The sequence below is a fragment of the Octopus bimaculoides genome, chromosome 13 (genome assembly GCF_046866305.1).
Source record: "Octopus bimaculoides isolate indiv1 chromosome 13, ASM4686630v1, whole genome shotgun sequence".
NCBI classification, from domain to species: Eukaryota; Metazoa; Mollusca; class Cephalopoda; order Octopoda; family Octopodidae; genus Octopus; species Octopus bimaculoides.
In genome coordinates this window covers 13,980,845-14,008,344 of record NC_142940.1, presented here as the reverse complement: position 1 = coordinate 14,008,344, position 27,500 = coordinate 13,980,845, and positions in this window count along the sequence as shown.

The following is a 27,500-nucleotide window of genomic DNA, read 5'->3' as shown; positions in this document are numbered from 1 at the left end:
CATGAGTTTCTATTTAGGTGCCACATATATCGAACGTCGAATTAAATAGAATGCGCACGAAGATGCACACAGATGAACGAACTGACATATTCATACACGCAAATGCCGAAATGTATGTGCGAATACAAATGTAAATATATTTACATACGTATTAACCTATACACATCCATTCGCATCCTTGTATAAGAGTTTCTCGTATTCTCTCTTTCTCAGTCTCTCCCTCTGTCTCTGTCTCTCTCTCACTAACCATCTCTTTATGCATATATCTACGTGTATATATATATATATATATATATATATATATATATATATATATATATATATATATATATATATATATATATACACGTGTGTGTGTGTGAATGTGTGTATGTATACATACACATACTCTCACAGACACGTATACACAAATGCATGCACGCACACACATACACATACACACCCACCCATACACATGCATGTGTCAAGCCTACTTTTCTTTTCACTTTTAAATTCACTCCATTTATTAAGGGGTGTTAGAATTATAATTACGGATTGCATTTTATTGAATTTACACATTGATAAATTCGGCCTTCGGCAGTAGATAGTGTTGCTTTATATCTTACAGCTAAATATTGATTTCTAATTGTTTCACATTTTTATGAAACCATATTTTATTCCACATCATCTCAAATATCATTCCATTTACAAAATGTGGAATACACAAAGATACATAACAATTCTACGCGAGAAGCAACAGAGTAATGACAAAAGGTTTAATACATTGCTACTGTTTCCTTAGCGGGAGTTTATTTTCAGAGAAATATTAGGATCAATTCTGAGAGTAAACAGTTAATTGTCCATCCCTTTTGTATTGTTGATCTAAAGAGGTGAACTGTACATCTTTACTGCATATAATTTTTTTTTTTTTTTTATCTCGGTGTCCTCCAGTCAGTCAGTAGAAACATAGAGGAAATAAAGGTAAAATTGATAAACAATGGGTTATCTAGAGAACAGGAAGTGAATAGCAAGTTACATAGTTATTTACTATTTACTTCGCACCATTGCAGAAGATATTATATCAAGGATCCACCTTTGGTTTCAATGCAAATCGCTAGGTGTTCAATGAAAAGTATGTTGGCCAAATTAACAGGTAAATGACTGATATCTCTATACATCAGTTTGAATTTGAATGACACAGAGCGATAAGAGCCAAGTACCAAACTTCAAACTACAGTTCTATTAAACAGGTTTTCTCACGGACTCTACTCTTCCTGACTTTATGGAATTTACGCTTTTCAGTCGAGTAAGGGAGACAATTCAACACTTTTCATAACGCATAGAAACTTGATCGATGATCATTTATGCGGAAAAGATCGCGAGCAGCGCATGTCATCAGTCGAAACGGTTCATTAATAACATTTAAACGAATATTTGTAAAATTAATTATCTCAATCATAGTGAATGAAATTTCACGAAAGGAAATAGCAATCTTACGTGCAATTATTTTATTAGATATACAAGCCAAAATCAAAGAAAACATGATTATATATGATTTCCGGTACAGAATTTTTAATGAAATTGCCCTGATTCCTGACTGAAATCCCTAAAACAATACTTAATACCTTACCGGTGCGTGACAACACTTTGGACAACTTCGATACCTTACTCAATGAAGCTGACCACGAATCATTATCAAATATAATAGTCATGTCTTAAGCATGTGTCTTGCAATTAATAGTGATGTTGGCCTACTCAATCGTCAACTTAATGCCCATAGGGTTACGCTGACACATATTATTTATTGTGTAAACACCAAATGATTCGTTGGTGTTTCCATTCATAAACAGCTACTTGGAATTTAATTTTTGTTCTAAGAGAAAACAAAAGAGATGCAGTGAGGTATGTGACATGGGAGCCTACATCATCAAATTTCAAAGGATGCTACATTGAGACCGCTACCAATGATTATGAGCATCAAATTAACATTAAATTACCAAAAAAAAACAAAGCGCACTTCTCCGGTAGCAGCTATTGCTCTAAAACGTTGTCAGGAATTGATGATTTACTCAATGGTATAATGGAGTTCTATATTTAAGAGATGAGGAATTATGTACATTATTGATATTATTTACATTTGACATAGGGTATATCAGCCGACACGCTGTGTTAACAACGAACAAGACGAGGACAAATATCCATCAAATGTAAATAATGTAAATTTTGGGTATAATGGATGTTTCAAATTTTGATACCAGGCCAGCAATTTCATGAAACTGGTAAAGACGATTGTATCGACCCTAGTTTTAAACTTGTCCTTATTTTATCAAAAGGATGAAGTGAAAAATCAACCCCAAAGGAATTTGAACACAGAACGTAGAAACAGACGAAATGCCGCAAAGCATTATGTCCTACTGCACGTGTCTCAGCGGTATCATGTTGTATGTTGAGAAATATTTGTTGTGTGATCTCTACGATGATTTAATCCAAACACCAACAGCTGTCTTCGAAAAGTCTTGATTAAAAAACATTGTTATGTGAGAGAAAAATGCATATTTTATAACGTTGAAACAGTTCTACTTCGTGCGATTCTCCTACTTAGATCATGTGATAGTCTGAAGCACAAAGTCATTGTTTTACTGTTATGAGCATTACTATGAGAAGTATAGCCAAAAGTAACATTGTGTACGTCAATGGTCGATATTGTCCTATTTATTCTTAGCGCTTGATTTTATTTTCTGTATGTTGGAATAATTGTTCCATTGCCCATTCTAACCAATGTTTTAGTTGAAGGACTTAAAGCATAGTTAAACAATTACTAATATTGACATTTGTGTTATTTTACATATATACGTATATTAATATATGTCCACGGAAATACGTATTGTATTTCATGATTTAATTATCATTTTGAAACGTAAGTTGATGAAAACATGATGTTTCAATAGTAAGTGATATAATTAATAATGAAATTCGATAACGTATATAATATTAATAAAGGCAAACTCTAAGAGACAAAAAAAAGGGGGGAAACGCAGTTTTATCCTCGGCGTTGTGATCATAGTTTGGACCCAATTTCTATTCTGAATTGCCGAACCCCACTACATTGTATATATTATATTATTTTTATCGTTTGCATTTAGTCTCCTATTATACAACCGACAACCTAAGTAAAGACCTTGGTGCAATTTTGTAATTTTGATGGAGACAATGTATTTCATATGCGAATCTACGTTAAAGCCGTTTTATCCTTAACACAACTGAGAAATAAGAACGTGTTACAATTCGAAAAAATATCAAGAATATAATCAAACAAAATGTTAAAAAAAAATTCCATTTATATTTTACAATATTTCACTGTTTTTATAGTTCACATAACAACACCTTTATAATATGTTAGTCCACGAGAATAAGATTCATGACCGACCTTGAATATACATGGTCAGGAGTTGAATGTTCGAGGGAGAAGCCGGGGAAGAAGAACGAATATAAAATACGAAGTAACACAGAGAGACGAGAGGGGGATATATATATATATATATATATATATATATATATATATATATATATATATATATATATATATATATATATGTATGTATGTATGTATGTATATATATATACATATATATATACATATGCATATATATATGTATATATGCATATATATATATATATATATATATATATATATATATATATATATATACATATTTATATGTACATACATATATATATATATATATGTATATATGCATATATAAATACACATGTATACATACATATTTATATATAAATACATATATATGCACACACATTTAAACATTTAAGTATATATATATATATGTGTGTGTATGTGGGTGTGTGCCTATGTATGTACACACAGACACACACACATATATGTATGTATTAATATGTGAATGTGTATCGATGGAGACAGATAGAGAGAAAGATAGACAGATAGATAGATAGATAGATAGATAGATAGATAGATAGATAGATAGATAGATAGATAAATAAATAGATAGATAGATAGATAGATAGATAGATAGATAGATAGATAGATAGATAGATATATAGATAGATAGATAGATAGATATGTAGGGAGAGAGGGCGAGTAAGAGAGAGACTGAAGAGATGGATATTAGAAAATGAGAGACTGAGAGATTGCATCAGAGAGAATGTGTGAGAAGGCATATTATAGTAAGCAACTGAGAGAAAAATCAGCGGTGAGAAACAGAAACCTCAGCGAATATATGTATATATGTGTGTGTAATTATGTATTTTTCTGTCGTAGAAAAGAGATAACAGCTTATATTACTTCGATGTATGACGCCATACTGTCTACAACATATCGATGCCATATGCATGGGTTAACACATTTAGGTTAAAAGAGTTTTGCGATATAATTCCAGCTTAACGTCAGCTTCATCAAAGGAGGTTTTAAAATTGTCCAGAGAATTTAGCTGAATAAACATAACGTAGATATATAATTATATAAATGTATATGTATATGCATCTATCTATCAAGTTACACAAACCATCATACAAACACATAAATATATGTGTACACGCACACTTTTATGCACACTTATATTTGTCAATATTTCACTTACGTACGCTTGTATACATATACATACATATGTGCATACATACACGCATATATATATGTATATATATATATATATATATATATATATATATATATATATATATATATATATAATTAAACCCACATACGAAATATATATATATATATATATATACACGCACATTTAAGCACACACATACAATTATCCGTAAAAATTGTTGTTGCTTGTAATGCAAGCAGTAGTTCAGTGATATTAAGTATAATTATAGTACATAGACTGTATGTTGAAATGCATTCTGCAGTCAGCATTACTATTGTTACAAATATACGATGCTTCGTTTAGTAAAAATATTTGCTGTTCACCAGAACCTGAAATGGCTAAGGTGTTAGCAGCCTGGTCAAATTTAAACTTATTTCTTTTAGGCAGTCATATTTCTCCATTTAGTATACGAGTAGCATATGATGTTTGCGTATGTTGAATTTTGTCGGAACATGACGTTTGGCATTCTTTCAGCTCTTATCGTTGCATATTTAAGTATAGCTGCATTTTTTTTTATTTGCTGAGTGTGAAGAAGTGACTACTTTTTCTTTATGCCATTTGTATGTGTGTGTGTATGTGTGAGAGAGAGACGGGGAGAGAGTGCGTGTGTGTGTGTGTGTGTGAGTGTGTGTGCGCGCGTGTGTGTGTCTCTATGTGTGTGGGGGGTGCGTGTGTGGGGGGTGCGTGTGTGGGGGGTGCGTGTGTGCGTGTGCGAATGTGTGTGCAAGGGTGCATGTTCCTTTTATGTTTGGTTCGATGTATTTGGAAGATTTGCGTTATATGAATACCAGTATGTTAACATTACGAAAGAGTCTCGATGTTCTTGAAGTACACAGCATTCCTAGAAATAGGAATCAAACGCCCCAAGAATCACAGTAAATCACTTATATAAGCACTGGTGCATTTGACGAAATGTGTACTATCTTGTACTTTGATTATAAATTAAAAACTTTACCCTTTTGGTTACTCTATGCTTGCTAGCCACTTATATTATTATTTATGCTAATAATGATATCTTTATATATTATCACACTCACACACGCATATTATATATAATAATAATAATAATAATAATAATAATAATAATAATAATAATAATAATAATAATAATAATAATAATAATAATAATAATGATAATGATAGTAATGATAATAATGATAATAATAAAACGTGACAACAAAAGAATGAGAGACATCGATATTAGGTAAATGTAGGATTAGTTATATATGTATATTTTAGGGCAATCAATAAGTTGTCATTATAATATTCAGAGTTTCAAATGCCAAAACGAAAAGCTACGATGCTTTCACGTCGGCTATTAATGGGGACAGACGCTATGAGAAACCGTTGAATAAAAGGGAAGTTACTCTAATAGATACAAGAAAAAAATACACGCAGCCATATTCTCACAATACATAGACATGTAACCTCCTGCGTTCATAACGTTTACATACGTACACACTCTCACAAATATGTATTTGCACATGCACATAATCACACCAACATATATGTGCATGTACGTACTCATACATATACACATATCCAAGCAAACACGCACACACACGCACACACACACACACACACACGTATATAAATATATATATATATATATATATATATATATATATATATATATATATATATATATATATATATGGGAGAATTTACGAAAACAACAACAGAAAAAGACAGGTGGTGTAAACAACAAATGGATGTATTAGTTTAACGCTCGGGAATAGAGAAAATCTTTGACGTTTCGAGCCTACGCACTTCAACTGAAAGGAAAACAGAAATAAGGAGGTATGTATGTATGTATACATTCACATTCCCGCATATATGTATCTACATATATGTACACACGTACACACACACACACACACACACACACACACATATATATATATGTATATATATATATATATATATATATATGTATGTATATATATATATATATATATATATATATATATATATATATATATATATATATATATATATATATATATATATATATATATATATATATATATATATATATATATATATATATATATATATATATATATATATATATATATATATATATACAAGAAAAATTTGTAGTTTAGAATCAGTAGTTCTTTGACTGCTATTTCTAAATTTTCAGTATGTTGGAGAAGCAACTCAATGCTAATCCCTGTATATTTATGATTATATATATATATATATATATATATATATATATATATATATACAAGAATAAGGCCAGGGAATCGTCAATTAATAATAGAATTAATAATTAACAATTTTGCCAAGTAGTTCAGTATGAAAAAAACCTTTATCGGTAAAACTATTTATCATCATAAATATACAGGGATTAGCAATTGAGTTGCTTCTCCAACATACTGAAAATTTAGAAATAGCAGTCAAAGAACTACTGATTCCAAACTACAAATTTTTCTCTAAAGCGGATGGCGATATTTATGGCACACATAGAACAAAAAACCGGAGGGAAAAGCGTAAACAAACCAAGCCTTTAGTTAATTGGATACGAATCGTTTCATGGTTAAGTGAATGGAAATTTCACTATTCCAATCTTCAGCCCAAATATTCTGATAAATTTGAAAGTGTCTCTAAAAAAATTCACGGTAATTTTTGGCCATGCGACACCAAAAATCAACGATAAGAAAGGCACTTACGAATTCATCGGCTAGCGAGTTCAGGCACCTCACCTCAAAGAAATCTATTCCATGTGCGTCACAAATAGTCCCGTATGAAAAGAAGTCCCGTGTGGAGGGATTTACGGTTTAACTATCTAACTTAGAGATATCAAATATAAAATATACAAGAATAAGGGCAGGGAATCGTCAATTAATAATAGAATTAATAATTAACAATTTTGCCAAGTAGTTCAGTATGAAAAAAACCTTTATCGGTAAAACTATTTATCATCATAAATATACAGGGATTAGCAATTGAGTTGCTTCTCCAACATACTGAAAATTTAGAAATAGCAGTCAAAGAACTACTGATTCCAAACTACAAATTTTTCTCTAAAGCGGATGGCGATATTTATGGCACACATAGAACAAAAAACCGGAGGGAAAAGCGTAAACAAACCAAGCCTTTAGTTAATTGGATACGAATCGTTTCATGGTTAAGTGAATGGAAATTTCACTATTCCAATCTTCAGCCCAAATATTCTGATAAATTTGAAAGTGTCTCTAAAAAAATTCACGGTAAATCCCTCCACACGGGACTTCTTTTCATACGGGACTATTTGTGACGCACATGGAATAGATTTCTTTGAGGTGAGGTGCCTGAACTCGCTAGCCGATGAATTCGTAAGTGCCTTTCTTATCGTTGATTTTTGGTGTCGCATGGCCAAAAATTACCGTGAATTTTTTTTAGAGACACTTTCAAATTTATCAGAATATTTGGGCTGAAGATTGGAATAGTGAAATTTCCATTCACTTAACCATGAAACGATTCGTATCCAATTAATTAAAGGCTTGGTTTGTTTACGCTTTTCCCTCCGGTTTTTTGTTCTATGTGTGTCATAAATATCGCCATCCGCTTTAGAGAAAAACTTGTAGTTTGGAATCAGTAGTTCTTTGACTGCTATTTCTAAATTTTCAGTATGTTGGAGAAGCAACTCAATTGCTAATCCCTGTATATTTATGATGATAAATAGTTTTACCGATAAAGGTTTTTTTCATACTGAACTACTTGGCAAAATTGTTAATTATTAATTCTATTATTAATTGACGATTCCCTGCCCTTATTCTTGTATATTTTATATTTGATATCTCTAAGTTAGATAGTTAAACCGTAAATCCCTCCACACGGGACTTCTTTTCATACGGGACTATTTGTGACGCACATGGAATAGATTTCTTTGAGGTGAGGTGCCTGAACTCGCTAGCCGATGAATTCGTAAGTGCCTTTCTTATCGTTGATTGTTGGTGTCGCATGACTAAAAATTACCGTGAATTTTTTTAGAGACACTTTCAAATTTATCAGAATATTTGGGCTGAAGATTGGAAAAGTGAAATTTCCATTCACTTAACCATGAAACGATTCGTATCCAATTAACTAAAGGCTTGGTTTGTTTACGCTTTTCCCTCCGGTTTTTTGTTCTATGTGTGCCATAAATATCGCCATCCGCTTTAGAGAAAAAATTGTAGTTTGGAATCAGTAGTTCTTTGACTGCTATTTCTAAATTTTCAGTATGTTGGAGAAGCAACTCAATTGCTAATCCCTGTATATTTATGATGACAAATAGTTTTACCGATAAAGGTTTTTTTCATACTGAACTACTTGGCAAAATTGTTAATTATTAATTCTATTATTAATTGACGATTCCCTGCCCTTATTCTTGTATATTTTATATTTGATATCTCTAAGTTAGATAGTTAAACCGTAAATCCCTCCACACGGGACTTCTTTTCATACGGGACTATTTGTGACGCACATGGAATAGATTTCTTTGAGGTGAGGTGCCTGAACTCACTAGCCGATGAATTCGTAAGTGCCTTTCTTATCGTTGATTTTTGGTGTCGCATGGCCAAAAATTACCGTGAATTTTTTTAGAGACACTTTCAAATTTATCAGAATATTTGGGCTGAAGATTGGAATAGTGAAATGTCCATTCACTTAACCATGAAACGATTCGTATCCAATTAACTAAAGGCTTGGTTTGTTTACGCTTTTCCCTCCGGTTTTTTGTTCTATGTGTGCCATAAATATCGCCATCCGCTTTAGAGAAAAATTTGTAATTTGGAATCAGTAGTTCTTTGACTGCTATTTCTAAATTTTCAGTATGTTGGAGAAGCAACTCAATTGCTAATCCCTGTATATTTATGATGATAAATAGTATATATATATATATATATATATATATATATATATATATATATATATATATATATATATATATATATATATATAAATATACATATATATATAATTAATCATAAAAATCGAAGAAAAAATAACAGAACAAGAAAAAGACAACGACGCGAGGACGTGGTACATGCAAAGTGTTAAAAGACGCTTAGGGAAGGAAGGAAAGGTACTTTTACATTTCTAGTAAAGCTCTTATTCAGAAACAAGAGACAGAGGAAATGCCAGGAAGATGGGGGGTAAAAATCGCCAACATCCACATGTAGTTATATATTAAGTGGAGGAAATGTAAATGTAAACATGCTCAACTTCGTCATGAATTAACAGGTTTTCGTCTACATCGAGCGATTCTATTTACTTCCTGTACACATAGTCTTCTAATTTTCACTTACAGTACAACGTTATCCTCTTGTATCCAAGATTCACGTCGAAGGTATTATAGCCTTCAAATGAGCAATTCTTGGGATGAACTCGAAATCGGGACGGCAACGACTTGAGAGCTTGTGGAAGTATACTAGATGATTTCTATTTTATCTCACAACTGCAATTCGACCCCCTTCACTAACTTTTTCAAACACACCCACAAACACATATACACATACACTAACACCAACACATACATACATTAACACTAACGCACATAGACTATTTCACACACACATACACACAAACACGCACTAACATATACAGACACATATATCTCATTTGAAATAGCTGCAATCGAATTTCATATTGAAATTGTAGAGTATCATATTATTTATTTAGATCCTGTGACGAGAAACGTTCCCCAATCAAATCATTATGAAGTGTTTTTGTTGATAGCGTGTGCAAGTTTTTAAATTACATACACGGGCTCGCACACGCATTATCTCTCTATGTATATATAGATATAGATTGGAAAACAAATAGCTAGAGAGTGGTGTGACATATATGCGTACATGCATTCACACAATCATGCATAGTTAGATAAATACATACACATGTATTTACAGGATAATTATATGGCTGTAATATTGTGCCTATATTAATTTGTCTATCCTCCACTCCAACAAAACGACAGCAGAGGTTTGATAGTTCATGACACGGAGATATTCTGCATCTAATATAACAATTAGAGTGGTTTGTTTAAAGTAAATAGTCACCATACACACGAGTATATATATATATATACACTCACACACACATACGCACACAAACACACACATATATATACATATGCATATACATTTATGTATAGTGTATGTATTTGCATAAGTTGAGTAATGGAGGGGCAAAAATAATGACTGTTCGTCAATATGGCTCCACAGACAAGCTAATATACATCAATTCTTCGGATGATAATAATAATCCATTTTCGCATACATGAACACACACACACACACACATACACACACACACACACACACACACACATACACACACACACACACACTCAACGCAACACAATACAACACACACTCACATACATTTAGAAATAGACGTAGATACAATGGTAGAAAAATTATAAATGAAATGGAAACATCGTCAGCAATATATAATTAAGAATGTAGAAAATAGCATTAAATAAACAAAATATGAAAAAGAACAAATGCCACTGAACAAATAACAATGTGTATTGAAAAAACAAATAAGATAAAGAAAGAATGAAAGCAAGCTATTTCTAATCCTGCCAGTAATCCCTTTCTACAAATATCTATCGGACAAAAGGAAGCCATGCGACTTATCTCGGTTTCTAATGGAAACATTGAACGCTTTGTAATCTCCTTTTGGAGGTCCATTTATGCTATCAACATCAACGAAAGTAATTTTATAAGATATCCCAGCGCTACTACCGCCATGTTTTCGATGGAAATTTTCATGTATAGATAAAAGTTCATTAATATGTTCTTTCTATTTAAAACGTAGGAATAGAATCAGTGGAATCATTAACAGGAGATTTGATATGATGATTAAATTGCAGACATTATCTTTTAGTAGAGACTTCGAAATTTCCAAACCGTACCATTGCCATGTTAACGAACACGTTTGCTCCACAGTACCAAACTCTTATCACAAAACTCATTATAATCTATGCATCTCATTATCAATACATGTTCGCAAATATGTCTGGCTTTCAGAATATATGAATATACAAAATCAGCAAAATATTTGTCAGAGGTATGGTGATTATAACCTTTAATACGTACGCTTCCATAAATTTAATTAAGCTAATATTTTAATACTAATGGTTTATATCTTTGATGGAGGAGTTTCATGGTGAACTGTTAAATCATAAATAATATACTGGAAATATTTTGGAGCGCGGTAGTTTCTTTACACACTCACACACATGCATACATTCATACATGCACAATACACACACGTGTGTCTGCGTGTCTGTGTGCGCATGTTTGAACATACATATGTGCAAGCATACGGCTGTAAATGTACGTGCGTGAGTGTAAGTATCGTTCGATATTTATTTGGCCTCTGTATGCGCACAGACCAGTTTTTGTGTGTAGACAGACTGTTCAGAAGGGAACTCTGAACACAATAAAAATATGATATATATAGTATATATGTTTATGTCAGAAAATTCAACAAGACGATTTTTAGAGGTATACAGATGCAAACAGCTCGTTAACGCAATTCGGCATTATTGACACATTTATTCATACATATATATTCATGCACTCACTTATACGAAGGTAATCCCAAAAGTAAGTTCTCCAAAGCATTGGGAACGCAGGGAGACTGTGCGTGCAGTTATTGGTAACACTATTGGGTTTGTTGTGCATGCGACTGCGCCTGCCTCGCTCAGAGTTGGCTCGACAGTTGTATCTGATGGAGCTCCCGATTGACCCTACCGTCAACTGTAAAGTTCGCGCAGTTTTACGGTTTTTGAACGCAAAAGGTTTTAAACCGATTGACATTCATCACCAATTAACGGAAGTCTTTGGCAAGTCGTGCATGTATGTCAAAAACGCCCGCAAGTGGTGTAGGGTGTTTCCAGCTGGTCGTAGTGAAATTCATGACTTAGAAAGAAGCGAGCGACCATCAATTTCCGACGAGACAGTCGCGAAGGTTGAACAAATCTTGGGTGATTATCAACGGACCACTCTCGATGATCTCTGCATTGTGGTTCCTGAGGTTCCCCGGAGCACCATTCATAAGATTTCCAGTGAAAAGTTGCAATATCGGAAGATGTGCGCAAGATAGGTCCCACGAATGCTCACAGAAGACCATAAACTGCAACCCACCTTATAATCCGGACTTCGCACCAAGTGATTACCACCTGTTCCCTAAATTCAATGAACATTTGACCGGAACGCACTTCAGCAACGAAGACTGGGCGACAGATGAGGTTTACCGCTTCCTGAACGACATGGCCGTGAGTTAGTATGACATAGGCACGCAAAAACTGCCCCAGAACCTACAAAATGTATCAACCGAAATGGCGATTAAGCAAAAACATAGATAAATGTTCAAACTATAAAATGATATAAACGTCGTTGACAATAAACGTTTCGGTGATTTCTAAATATTTTTGGAGACCTGTCATAGTTTCTCAGAGACGTTATTCATTAGAAATACGTGGCTCGTATATATTGTTGACGGCATTTCATCAGATACGTTGGCTTGACTTAATTTCTTCTTCTCAGTGATAAGTATACTCTGGCACTCTGAGTTAAGCTACAAAATATTTAGTTCAATTCAGACAAAACATTAACCCATTGGTAGGGAAGCTGATCAGCCTAACGTGAATGAATATAAAAACTTGAAACCCCATTAGGATAAGACGACGCTACTTACAGCATTTATAATATACATACATATACGAAATAGGAATTACACGTAATATTTTATCTCTGTACATGTAATATTTTATCATTAATTGATCTCATTATTTTTGACTAGTTTATTTCTTTCTATATATTTTATTTAATGATCTCGCTATGTCGCATTCCATAACGTCTGAAATATATATCATTTTCTATATTTAGGTCAACTGACATTAGTAGAAAATGAAGAAACATCCATTGCTTAAAAGGGTGTTCCAATAAAAGACTTGCGTTATTCAATTGTCAAAACATCACTTCATTTCACCGAGATCATCAAGCGGTGCGGCTGTATGTGATATCCTACTGTATTCCGGAGGAAGGTGAACACTATGATGAGATGATATGAAGTGTGTAGGATGGACAACAGTTTCGAAACGTCGTGGTAATTTCAGAATGTGTATTGGACTAAGACTGATGTCACCTATTACCCGGTTTATTTCATAAAGGGAATTTTCAATGTCTCTCTTTCATTCATTCATTTATCTTTGTCTCACATTCCATACCTGCATATATACATACATACGTACATTCGTACATACATATATACATACATACATACATACATATATACATGCACATACATATATGCACACATAGAAACACTCGCACACACGCACACATATATTTATTTATTTATTTATTTATTTATTTATATATATATATGAGCATGGCCACAACCTTTGGAGTGAAACATATAACAGAAATAAAGAACTATGCGTCTACATGTAAGTTTTCATATGTGTCTGTATATACGTATGTATGTATGTATGTATGTACGCATCGGTGTATATATATATATATATAACTAATATTGTAGGCAACAAAATTGTCAATGCATATATCAAGTGTCCACGATTTTCCGCTTTCCCTACGTCTATAGCATTTAATCACGTGCAATATTCTTCTTTCCTTCTTTCGTTACCTCTCTCCTTCTCTCCCTCTCTATTCATCACTTTCGATCTCACACCTTCCATGCCAGGGTGACTCTAGAAATACAAACACAAGGATGTTTTTTATGATGGTATGAACTGTCATCACCGGGTTATGCATTACAGCGCTTTTGCTTTTTTGTTTGTTTGCTTTTTGTTTTGTATATGGATAATGCATGATATTTAAAACATAAGCATATAAATATCATAAGACTGCTTAGTATAGAATTATCAAAGTTTAACCGTATATATTACCACAAAACGATGAGTGACTAACATGGTCGTTAACACCTCTAATAAAAATGCCAGTGCTTCAGTGATAAAAGAAACAATTACACCATCAACATCAATTTTATGAATACTTTATTATCTCATAGGAAAATATAGGATCAATTAAAGTGATAAGTTCAACAGGGAGCTGCTGTATAGTTGAAAATTAACATCGGACAGAAGCTCTTCACAATCGCTGTTACTCTTCTCTTTCGAGTTTCCTATTTATGCAATTGGAAATATGCAAGCAGAACTCCAATACGCATGTGATTTATTTATGCATGGAGTATTTATTTATTTATTTATTAGTGAGGTCTAGGATTTATAAGGTCAGTTGTCTGTTTTCCTTTGCATACAAGTGACCGAGATTTCAATTTTTCCCTGATCTGTTGGACATTCAAGGGAAGAAATTTACAGCGTTCAATACCAGAAATTTTGAAAAGTAGAGGAATACATCGAATCAGTACTTGTGTGGTACTTTACTTAATTTTCCATGGGGATGGAGGCATAATGAGCCTCGGCTTTATTTGATCTCAGAACGTAGAGAGCCATGCTTTTATCTTGCTTGCCAAAGATTCGATCACTTCACCGTCAGTGATTTATTATACCGAAATGAAAATCACGAGAGAGCTCTGTCTAATGCCATTATTGAGCAGTAGCGTTACGATTGCTGAATTGTGCGATATTTCAAATGAGATTTCATAATGCCACTGAGGATTTAGACTGATATCAGCAGTTTTTCAAAGTAAAATCTGTAAAACGAGCACATCATATTACTCAACCATATTTTCAAACATTCTTTGTCAAGATTTGAACATAAGTTGGACATTTTCGACAACAGGCAGAAAGTATGACATATAATATATGAACATCCTATATAATTTCCTTATACCTGTAATTGCATTCAAAGTGTCTAGCTATCAAAATCGTTAGCACGCCGAGCAAATCGTTAGCGGTATTTCGTCCGTCTTTACGTTCCGTATTCAAATTCTGTCTGTCTTTTGTTCTGAGTTCAAAGTGTCTTTCGAGGAAGTTAAATAAGCGCCAGCTGAGTACTGTAATCAACTCATCCATTCCCTTGAAATTCTACCCTTGTCACAAGACTTTAAACCTACATTGCATTCTTTATTTCGATAATAAAATGAAAATAACAGACACTCGTGTAACAGTGTACCTATATGTTGTGATCCTGTATTGGGTAGGGGACCTATGGCCCGTGGTCCCAGCCTTGGATGAACCTTGAAACTAATGTTCAGGTCGTTTTGGCAATGCTGGCGATATATTCTCTACTTCGTACAAATGATGTACCGTTCGCGGCGGAGCTGGAGAGAGTAATGTTTCAAGGCTTTAAGGTGGTCCCAGGAATCGAGATCAGTTATAGCCTTAATTCGTTTAGTGAATGCCTTCTGGAGTGATCAATTTTCGAGATGTTTTGTTTTGTATAGGGAGACCACAGAGGGCAGCAATGTTCGAGGTGTGGCCGTACAAAGGAGGAGAAAAGTAAAATGATAAATCAGGACTACTTTCGAAATTCCGCTATTTCCATTTGACAAGGTCACACAGTTTACTTTACCAAATTTTAGCCAGACTTCAGTGGAATCAAATCTATGATACACACAATAGTGTTCGGAACTACGTAATCTTAAACATCATGATATCGTTCTTCAAATATTTGTAAAAATTATAGAAAACATCTTTTGTTTTTGAATACGTAAAAAAAAACTTCTACGATGTTGAATTTCAGTTTCAAGTAAAATTCTATCTTGTATTGTAATCCGTCATTTTGCGCTATATACTTTCAAGAACTGTATAATAGTTGCAATACAAGATTTCAGTAGGATTCGTAGAAACCTAGCATTTTACGCATGCAATCGATTTTGAGAGTGTTTATATATGTAATTAAAAGGAAATAGATATTCTGAAACGGATTTAATCATGAAAAATTTAATAATTTATTAAAAACGTACGACTTAGTGATTAAAGAGTTCTTTGATCTTGTTGCCTCGGCTTATCTTGAAATCACTGCAGAAATCCGCCAATAAGAAAAATCTAAAGAAACAATGCAATAGTTCATATTGCTAGTTTAAAAGTACCTTCAGATTTTGAAAATAAGATAATTAGCTAGTTACGTGTATTTGCGTTTTGAGTATGTGTCAGAAAAATGTGAGAGAAATTTCGACAACCATAAAAGCGGTGGTTTATTAGCAATTAGAAATATATATGTTGTGTGTGTGTGTGTGTGTGTGTGTGGGTGTGTGTGTGTGTGTTGTTACTGAAGCCAATGAAAGGATCCCTACTACATGGAAGAAAAGAATAGGGCTGACAAGCAGCTGTTTGTAGATAAACAACATGCAGAACTAACTTGTTTTGTCTTTTTTAACGTTTGACCTAGCTTATTTCAGTTTTCTATTTTGTGCTCAACGACAGAATAATGAATTTTTTTACTAGTTGCTCGAGCAAGTCCCACGGAAATTCTCTCCAACCTGGATGTTTGATAAATATTAGATTTGATAGACGTTCATATAGCTGACGTGAAGTCCAAAAGATAATTATTAAACATTATTAGAAAGATATTGTGAAGTTCATGTTTTTAACGATGACTTAAATAGACAAACTTAAAAGTATAAACGATTTTGTTTCAATTTGATTTTGCCACCCGATCAAAAGTGATTGCTAAACAAAATAAATCAATATTAGCAATAAACTGGAAACGATACTGCTACTTTGATGTATTAACTTATTGTCCATATAAAAGATTTAATTAGATACTTCTGGGGCCATTTCCTAGTGTTTTGAACTTTTAATGTTTATTTTATCTCCTGCAATTATAGTCAGACCTTTATTTCTGAGGATGTGAGATGGAGCTCAGGCACTAATTACATTTTGGTGATTAAAATTTTACCACTGGAAGAAGAGCAGTTAATCAGCTTGGCTATCACTAGTGAACACCGTTTGCATGCTGCTTCACCACCACCATCACCATCATTATAATCATCATCACCATCTCCATCATCATCGTCATCATTGTCATCGTCATCATCGTCATCGTCGTCATCGTCATCATCACCATCATCATCATCATCATCGTCGTCGTCATCATCGTCATCGTCATCATCGCCATCGTCATCATCACCATCATCATCATCATAATCATCATCATCATCATCAGCCCCATCACCATCATCACCATCACCACCACCACCACCACCACCACCATCATCATCATCATCATCATGATTATCATCATCATCACCATCGTCGTCGTCGTCATCATCCTCATCATTTTCATCAACCGTCATCATTATAATTATTATCATAATCATCATTTCCATCATCATCAACGTCGGCAACAGTATCATCATCAACAACAACAACAACAACAACAACAGCAGTGAAAACAGCGACAAGGAGACTCAGGTTACTTTACAGCAATTGCAGGCAGCGTTTCTTTTAAACTATTCCCTTTCTTTTTTTATTTTCCGTCTGTTTTATTTGTTTGCTTGTTCGTCATTAACTTCTTCTTCTTCTTCTTCTTCTTCTTCTTCTTCTTCTTCTTCTTCTTCTTCTTCTTCTTCTTCTTCTTCTTCTTCGTCTTCTTCTTCTTCTTCTTCTTCTTCTTCTTCTTCTTCTTCTTCTTCGTCTTCTTCTTCTTCTTCTTCGTCTGTTTTTCTTCCTCTTCATCTTTGTCTTCTTCTTCTTCTTCTTCTCCTTCTTCTTCTTCTTCGTCTTCTTCTTCTTCTTCTCCTTCTTCTTCTTCTTCGTCTTCTTCTTCGTCTTCTTCTTCTTCTTCTTCTTCTTCTTCGTCTTCTTCTTCTTCTTCTTCTTCTTCTTCTTCTTCTTCTTCTTCTTCTTCCTCTCCTTCTTCGTCTTCTTCTTCTTCTTCTTCTTCTTCTTCTTCTTCTTCTTCTTCTTCTTCTTCTTCTTCTTCTTCTTCTTCTCCATCTTCTGCTGTGTTACTGCTGATGATGTCGTTGATTGTTTCTAATATTCCGGTGAGCTGGCGGAATCGTTAGCGCGCCGGGCAAAATGCTTAGCGGTATTTTGTCTGCCGCAACGTTCTGAGTTCAAATTCCGCCGAGGCCGACTTTGCCTTTCAGCATTTCGGTGGTCGATGAAATGAGTACCAGCTGAGCTCTGTGGTCGATGTAATGGACTATCCCCCTCCCCCAAAATTTTAGCCCTTATGCCTATAACAGAATGGAATATTATTATGAGCAGTAGTAGAATGAGAGAAGGAAATAGCTGCATGGAAAGAGGAAGAAGAAGGTTTTCGAAATAAACCCAGAGCCAAGGAAAAACGAACTACAAGTAAACAGCAGAAACTCAACAGCAACCGGCTGTACAAGAACAAGTACTTAAGAGCGGCAAAACTTGTAACTAAAATATAATGGCAGCAAAATACAGTCTAGAAAATAAACAAAGACAATAATATGATCAACGACGAAGATATCACACGCTAATACAAAGCACTTCACGCCATCTGTGATGTTAAAAGAAAAATCTGTGCTGTGGATATAATTAAATACATACACTCATACATACATACATTCCTACAAACATTCATATACAAATATTCAAGGAGTTCAAGCCCAAACCACCACCAAATGGCATTCAGCAAATGTATTGACATAAATAAATATATAAAAAAAAATTTAAATAACTCGTCAGAGGGAAGATCTGTCTAGGAAGGAATTTTAGATAATTTTTTGCATTTCCGAAGCAAAATATAGAGAAGCACTATGAAAGAATCTTCAAATGGTAAGCAAGCTACTTACAAGACAACCAGCCCTGCTCCAGCATGGCCGCAGTCAAATGACTGAAATATAATTAGGAATTGTATAAAAATAATTATCAAAATATTTTGTACATTGTAGAAGTATAACAAATTTATTGCAGATAAATTCCAACAAAATCTTATACGGATCCTCAAGAGCCATGTGGATAACGGTTGAAAACCACTGTTCTATTTGCTATCGGCAAGCCCCAGTTCCGACAAAAACTAGTGTCTTTGTGCCTAAATTGGAAAATACCATTAGAAATGACGATGTCCTTTTATATTATGTTGATAATATTGTTTACGGTATTTGAATCCGTAGTAATTTATCATCCGTTTCTTCGTCATCGTTATCGTTCTATCATATATTATCTTCTATTCCCTGATCTCCAAATAACTAATAATCCGACATCTCTTTTACATCACCAACTGCGAGTTTTCTGCATCATATCTCTATATATGTTCTTCCTTTTTTTGTCGGGTTTATCCTCTGTCCAGGAATTTTCTGCTTTCATTTTGTTTTCCTTTTTCTTAACGCTTCTCTCTCTCTCGCTCTTTCTCTCTCTCTCTCTCTCTCTCTCTCTCTCTCTCTCTTTTCTCCGTCTCTCTCTCCCTCTCTCTCTCTCTCTTCATTTTTGGCAATTTCCTCGTAGTGTGAAAAATCTCAAATGATGTTTTTCTCATTAGTGCAAATTCTTTAAATCACAAATAGTTGTAGATTTATGCAAGGGATTATACTGAAACCTGCAATCTAATACAAACTCAAGCAATTTGCTTAATAAAGATATTACAAACTTTTTCTAGCAGACGTGGCCACAATAAGTAAATAAATATTTCGCTTCCACTTTGGACTTAAAATAATTGCCATTCGGCTTATAGTAATCGTCGCTCGTAATTATCCTCAGTATGTCTTTATAGTGTAAGGCATTTCTTTAGTATTTCGTACACAAACTATATAAACCCCATGCCTCAGAGAAATACATCATCCCGAAAATTGCATGGACATTTCAGAGGGAATCTCAGAAAACATCAGAGTGGCATACCAATCTTCTTAAGGATTATTCTAACGTAGAGTTAATTCCATAATACCATCATATTGGTAGTCAAAATCTTTTATTTGCAATAAAAATGCAGTTAAATATATTATTTTCCCTAACAAATATAGGATGATATTTCTTACGTTCAAATGAAAAATCTTTCTAAAAGTCGTGTTTCTTTTAGACAGCTCATTACTTCCCGCATTTTGTCTATTTCTCTGTTAAGTATAATTGTTTGTTTTGTATTGTAACGGGTTGTACGAAACAGGCCTATCGGGATAGGATTCTAATTTATAAAAATTAACTTTTGCAGAAAATAATTCACTACTTGGTATTGGTTTTAACAAATGCATAAAATTATGTAGCCCCGAAAATAAATATGGTGTCCAGGGTACGTACAAAACACCTGCAGCCTATCTATATAATAATTGCTTTCATTTACAGCTCGCTATATAATCTTGTTTAGCTGGCAACTATCAACTAAATACTTATTTAATCTGGATTCCTTCTGAGATATCTGAAACGGTAATTTGGCATTCACGACACGAAACGTATTTAATTATTTTCGAAATGATGCTAATGCAAATGAGAGTTGATTAAACAATTATACAATTAATGAGTAATATTTGTAATTAATTAGAATAGAATTCGAAAATCATATTAGTATTATGAAGAATGCAAATATCATTTTCTTTCAATGACAATCTATTATAAAACTGAGATAATTCGTCTCAAAGACAATGTTCTTAATTTTCAAGGCAAATTTTCTTATAAATTCTTTTCTCTTTTTTAGGTGGAGGGGTGTATTCTAGAATCATTACAGAACATTTTGATTTCATTAAATTAATAAAAACACATAAAGAAACACTATTACATAAACACTAGAATTTAAGACAAGAAACTACTAAGAATAATTAAATATGAAGATAAAAATAAATGGAGATATAATACAACTTTAAGTTATCTTCAATAATTCAAATTAATTTTAAATATTACAAGATGTGTATAGATTACATGGAATACATCGAATACAATTAAAGAAATACAATAATTTTGATTAGAATTACAGAAATTTTTAACAATGTTATGATATAATAATAAGGAATAATGGAACAGAGGCATTTATCATGAAACTTTACACATCGCACTTAATATTACACCAACAATATAACTTCATACACAAAATTCAAATGGGTTAAATAATGTGTAATTTAATAAAGGATAACATGGTAATGAACACGTGAACGTTCGACAATTTTCAAAAACATGACGTGTGTATATATGTATATACAGAACCCGATGCATGTTTAAAATCAGTATTTGTTAGACGCACTGACTCATTCTCATTATATTTTTATGAGCAATCAACATACAGATATTGTTTGAAACTCTCAGGTAAACGATACTGTCAAAATATGTAAACTTAACTATCTATCTATCTATCTATCTATCTATCTATCTATCTATCTATCTATCTATCTATCTATCTCCCTTTCCCTCCATTTCATTCTCTCTCTCCCACCACCCTCTCTCTCAATGTATATATGGGGGGGGGAAGGACAGAGATAGATTGATAAATAGATCAATAGATTGAGAGAGATATGTACATATATATACATATACATCTATATATATATATAAGTATTATATACGTGTGTGTATGTCTATATATATACACACATACATATATATACATACACACATCTATCTATATATATACATATATATATATATATATATATATATATATATATATATATATATATATATATATATATATATATATATATATTAGAAAGTGTGTGAGAGAGTGAAACATATACATAGAAATCTACACCACTACCACATCAACGCTAAATGTATCCACAAAGTAAAATGGTTACTATCTCATGGTTTGTAGATGCTTTTGACTACATGAATTGCACGTGGAAATTGTAATACTTCAAGAGAGAAAATAATATTTATGATGTGCAATTTTTCTTTTCCTTTCCACTTGATTCCCAATTTTCAATGATTTTCACCTTCACATCACCTTCATTTCGATTCAGCGACATGCAGCGCGAAATCTAGAGAAAATCTTTCATTCCTAACATAGAGAAAAGTCCATGATTACCTCTATTTTATAATTAACTTTAATGTAGTGGCTTTGTTCGCAAGTGCGATAAGATTGCCATTTTTAATGACGAGGAGGAATTCCAGTCGATAATGATAAATTCTCACAGTTGAAAAATCTAATAAAAATCAGAAAACTCTCATGAACGTTTGCATGCGATGTTTTAAAATACAAGTGTTAGAATCTAATTAAGACGCATACAAATTAACTGATATAATTCTTTTTTTCTTATTCTCATGAATAGCTGCTGATCATAATATGCTGAACAAAATATTGGCTTTCATATTTTTTAATGTAACCAACAAAGAATGAAAGAAGTATATACACATTTCTTGAATAAAAAATATATATATATATATATATATTTATCAAAAAATATTAAAATACTTAAAATAAGACAAATGGAAATTGCTTGTATTAAATCTATTTTAAATTAATTTTTTTCATACTTCAAAATATATCGTGAGATGCATGGAACAGTATTGATCTTAAAGTACTTTAAATTTCCCACATTCATACATAAACGCACACGCACATACACATACACGCATATATATGTACATATATACACATCTACGTATTCATATATATGTGTGTGCGTGTGTATCAATGCATGTACATACATACATGTATGTATATACGTATATATATATATATATATATATATATATATATATATATATATATATATATATATATATATATACATGCATATATTGATATATATATATATATATATATATATATATATATATATATATAATATTACGTTACATTACAAATTAACCTATAATTATATCATTTATATCAGAGTACTTGAGATTAATCAACGCTTCCCTCAAAATTGGAAATTTGACTTCACTGAATGAATATGTCTGAAAATTGTCAATTTTTCTCAGTATTTTCAAAGATTATATTTAAGTCCACTAGTATATATTTTTCAGTAATTAAAAGGTATTCTCTCTCTATCATTAGAAAATTTTGAAAAAAACATTTTTAACTTACTGAATTTACTAGATCTGGAACTATTTCATATATAAATGAAGTATGGTATAATCTGTGCACGTTATCTACACATTTAACCAAGTTGCACCGAGCCCAGTACTTTTCTTAAAATGCTCTAAATGTGAAGGTGGACAGCTGAAAATATATTGGGTTGGTGTATAATTATTGCGGCTTTTTGTCAACAAATTTTATTCAACGAAAACAATAACAATATTTAGCAAAAACATCTTTAAATGACAGTCTGACCGTCTGCCAAACAAATGAGAAGCAGTAATTGAAGTAGATGATGAATATGCTCCGGAATAATCATTTAAATATGCTTTAGCTACATGTTATTGTTTTTGTTGAATTAAATTTGTTGGAAAAAAAGCCGCATTAATTATGCACCAACACAATATATAACTCCGATCAAGCCATATCCTGAACTGATATCTGGTCTTAGAGTGTAACTGACGATATTTGCGTCGAGTAAACGCCAACATAATTACGAATATTATTATATCCCTAACATAAATTAGAAGCATTCTAATTAAGAGAGTCATTTAACTTCGGCATGTTTATTTATGTCACACCTATTAAAAAAATCTCACGATAATCTTGTCCATGCCAATACACATAGCGCATAAAATTTTGATTCATTATTTTATTAATTTTTAAAAATTTTATTTAGTTATTCATTTTTTGCAAAATGTATTATTTTCGAAAGTCACCTTTTACTTATGGCACCTACAATCCTACGGTTACTATTCCATACTAAAAAGGCTCTGTGAATGAGAAAGACCTGGCAAGCAACAAGCGCTCTACATATTTCATGACGTGTCGTTTTATGAATTAAGTTGCAAGCAAATTTGACAGATGCCATTTCTCAGAGTATAATACATAAATACATGCATGAAAACTTTTCAGAAGCATATCTTCGTACTTATAAGCGTATTAATGCATGGCAACACACACACACACACACACACACACACACACACACACACGCACATGTAGGTGTATGTAAAAACCTATATAGACACAATACAAACACACTGATGAATATGCATATTTGTGTGTATGAACGTTCTCGATGTATGGACTCTGATACATCTTGGCTATGATAAAACGACACGTGACTCGTAGAATTTCTCTGAATAGAACACCGCTTGGAGAAACCAACTGCAAGAATAGTTCCTTGCGTATTCCTGGAATTTTCATGGATTCCTACGTGTTAAGTGGGAAAATTATCGCTCAAACTTCAATAATGTTGAATGCAACGCGTGAAAACCTTTTGTCATTCTGTCTCAGTGTTATGAAGGATAATCTTAGAAGAATTATATGTGTTTAAGAGAGATATAACGATTGAAAGAGGGAAATATAGACAGATTGATTCAACTAAATGTTGATGGGCAATAAGGCAAAAAGGAGTTAGAAATCACTCTATGAATACAGGAAAGTCACAGAAGAGGCAAACGAAGTATTTTGAAACGTAACTATAGATTAAGCATATGAAATCTTTTAAATATAAACAGACAAAATCTGATGATTGTGAAGAACCTGATATTTACTAATGTTTTGTTGCCGACAAAAACAAAAGTAACTGTGACAAATGTGGCAAGTATGAGAAACATATATATTAGAAATAGAGTGATGATAAAACCTAACATTGAGGAAAGCATGGGAGAGAAAGTGATCGGTCAACATATGCTGTTGGGGAAACTATTGGAATAGAAATGCAGTTTTAGATAGGGTATCTTGAGAGAAAGGCGTATGGAGTGGGATGGGAAATGAGCGGTGAACGCGAATGTTTAGGATGTTGCCTAAGGTGCCATCATTCCACGGAAGAGGCCTGAGAGTGTGTTCTTCAAAGGTGGTGTAGAACAACAGGCAAGGGACCAGAAAGATCGGCTTAATGTGTATGAACATGTTATTGAATACAAAGAAGTGGCGGTATACAAGCATACACTAAATGATATATACTGGCTATCACAGATATGAGCAAACACATTTTCTGGTTTTGTATGTACACATTTCTATAGAGATATACAATACAAAATCAATAGATAGAAAACAAACAAGGAATATTAAATAAATCCATATATACATTATATACATAGGCGCAGGAGTGGCTGTGTGGTAAGTAGCTTGCTTCCCAACCACATGGTTCGGGGTTCAGTCCCACTGCGTGGCATCTTGGGCAAATGTCTTCTACTATAGCCTCGGGCCAACAAAAGCCTTGTGAGTGGATTTTGTAGACGGAAGCTGAAAGAAGCTCGTCGAATAAGTGTATATAATTGTGTGTGTGTGTGTGTGTGTGTGTGCGTGTGTGTGTGTGCTTGTATGTCTGGGTTTTCCCCCTCACCATCGCTTGACAACTGATATTGGTATTTTTACGTCCCCGTAACCTAGTGGGTCGGTAAAAGAATTCGAGAGAATAAGTAGTAGGATTACAAAGAATAAGTCATGGGGTTGATTTGTTCGACTAAATTTGGTGCTCCAACATGGCCGCAGTCAAATGTCTGAAACCATATACAAGAATATATACAAACATGAAAACATATATATATATATATATATATATATATATATATATATATATATATATATATATATATATATATACATATATACATCTGTATAAGTATGTATGCATATAAATATATATGTGTGTGTGTGTGTTTCTGAGAGAGAGAGAGAGAGAGAGAGAGAGAGAGAGAGAGAATGCGTATACGTGTTGGCGGAAGAAATGCAGTTATATATAAAGCAATACACCATCAATAATAGCATAAAGAATATAATAATAAAATAAAAATCATTAAAAATTACTTTCTTTATTATTTCATTATTGCTCATTTTTGTACTATATAAAATACAAAATTCACATTCATGTAGTCATATATTTTCTTGAGCTTATGCGTATGCACGTAACATTCACACAAATACATTCCCACACATACAGCTACACAAACACATATAAGCATGTGCATACATATATATATACGTATATATATATATATATATATATATATATATATATATATATATATATATATATATATATATATATATATATATATATATATATATATATATATACATATATACATATATATACACGCATACACACATGTATACATGTATTTAAATGCTTATATAGACAGACATACACACGCACGCATACACACACACGTACTCTCTCTCTCTTATATATATATTCGAATGTATGTGCGTGTTTATGTAGTTGTGAGATAAAAGGAAAAGGGATAAGGAAGGAGAGTGAGAAGGCCAGAATTAGAAATGTAAAAATAGAGAGAGAAAGGGGGAGTGAGAGAGAGAGAGAGAGCGAGAGAGAGAGAGAGAGAGAGAGAGAAAGAAAGAAAGGGAAAGAGAGTGGAGGATGAGTTGACAGGGTGAGAGTGAGCACAGGAGAGAGACTGTCGATAAGAGGGAAACATCAGGCAGCAAAGGTTATGCCTGAAGAGTTGTAGCTGTCTCCATTTGGCTGGTATTTTACACGCTTCATGAGACAAGCGGTGCTTTCTTTTCAGCAAGACTAACGAAAATATTGGAAGTTTTCGACTATTTAGACGCGTTTCTTTGAGCCAGTCATTGAATATATCCGGCGGTGCGTTACTAGCAGAGGGAAAAAAATATTGCGCTTCCATTCTTTTAGCTCTCGTGTCGAAATATTAGAGAAGATGCTTAGCTTTACACACTCAATATATTTAGTTGCGAAAGTAGCACAAGCAAGTGGTGAATGTTTGTAAGGTTAGAAATATTAGGAAGAATTAATAAAAAAATAAGTGGTAACAGTCGAAAAATAAACGATCCACCCCACACAACAAAACCTAAGAAATAATTTAGGAATATTATACCCGACGCAAGCTTGTGAGTTGGCAGAATCGTTAACGCGACGGAAGAAATGCTTGATACCATATCATGTTTTACATTGTCAGTTCAAATTCAGTGGATGCCGACTTTACCTTTTATCCTTTCGGGTCGAGAGTATAAGTACCAGTTGCGTACTTGGGGTTGTTGTTATCGATTCCCTCCCTCCTGTAGGCAGTTGTTTAAA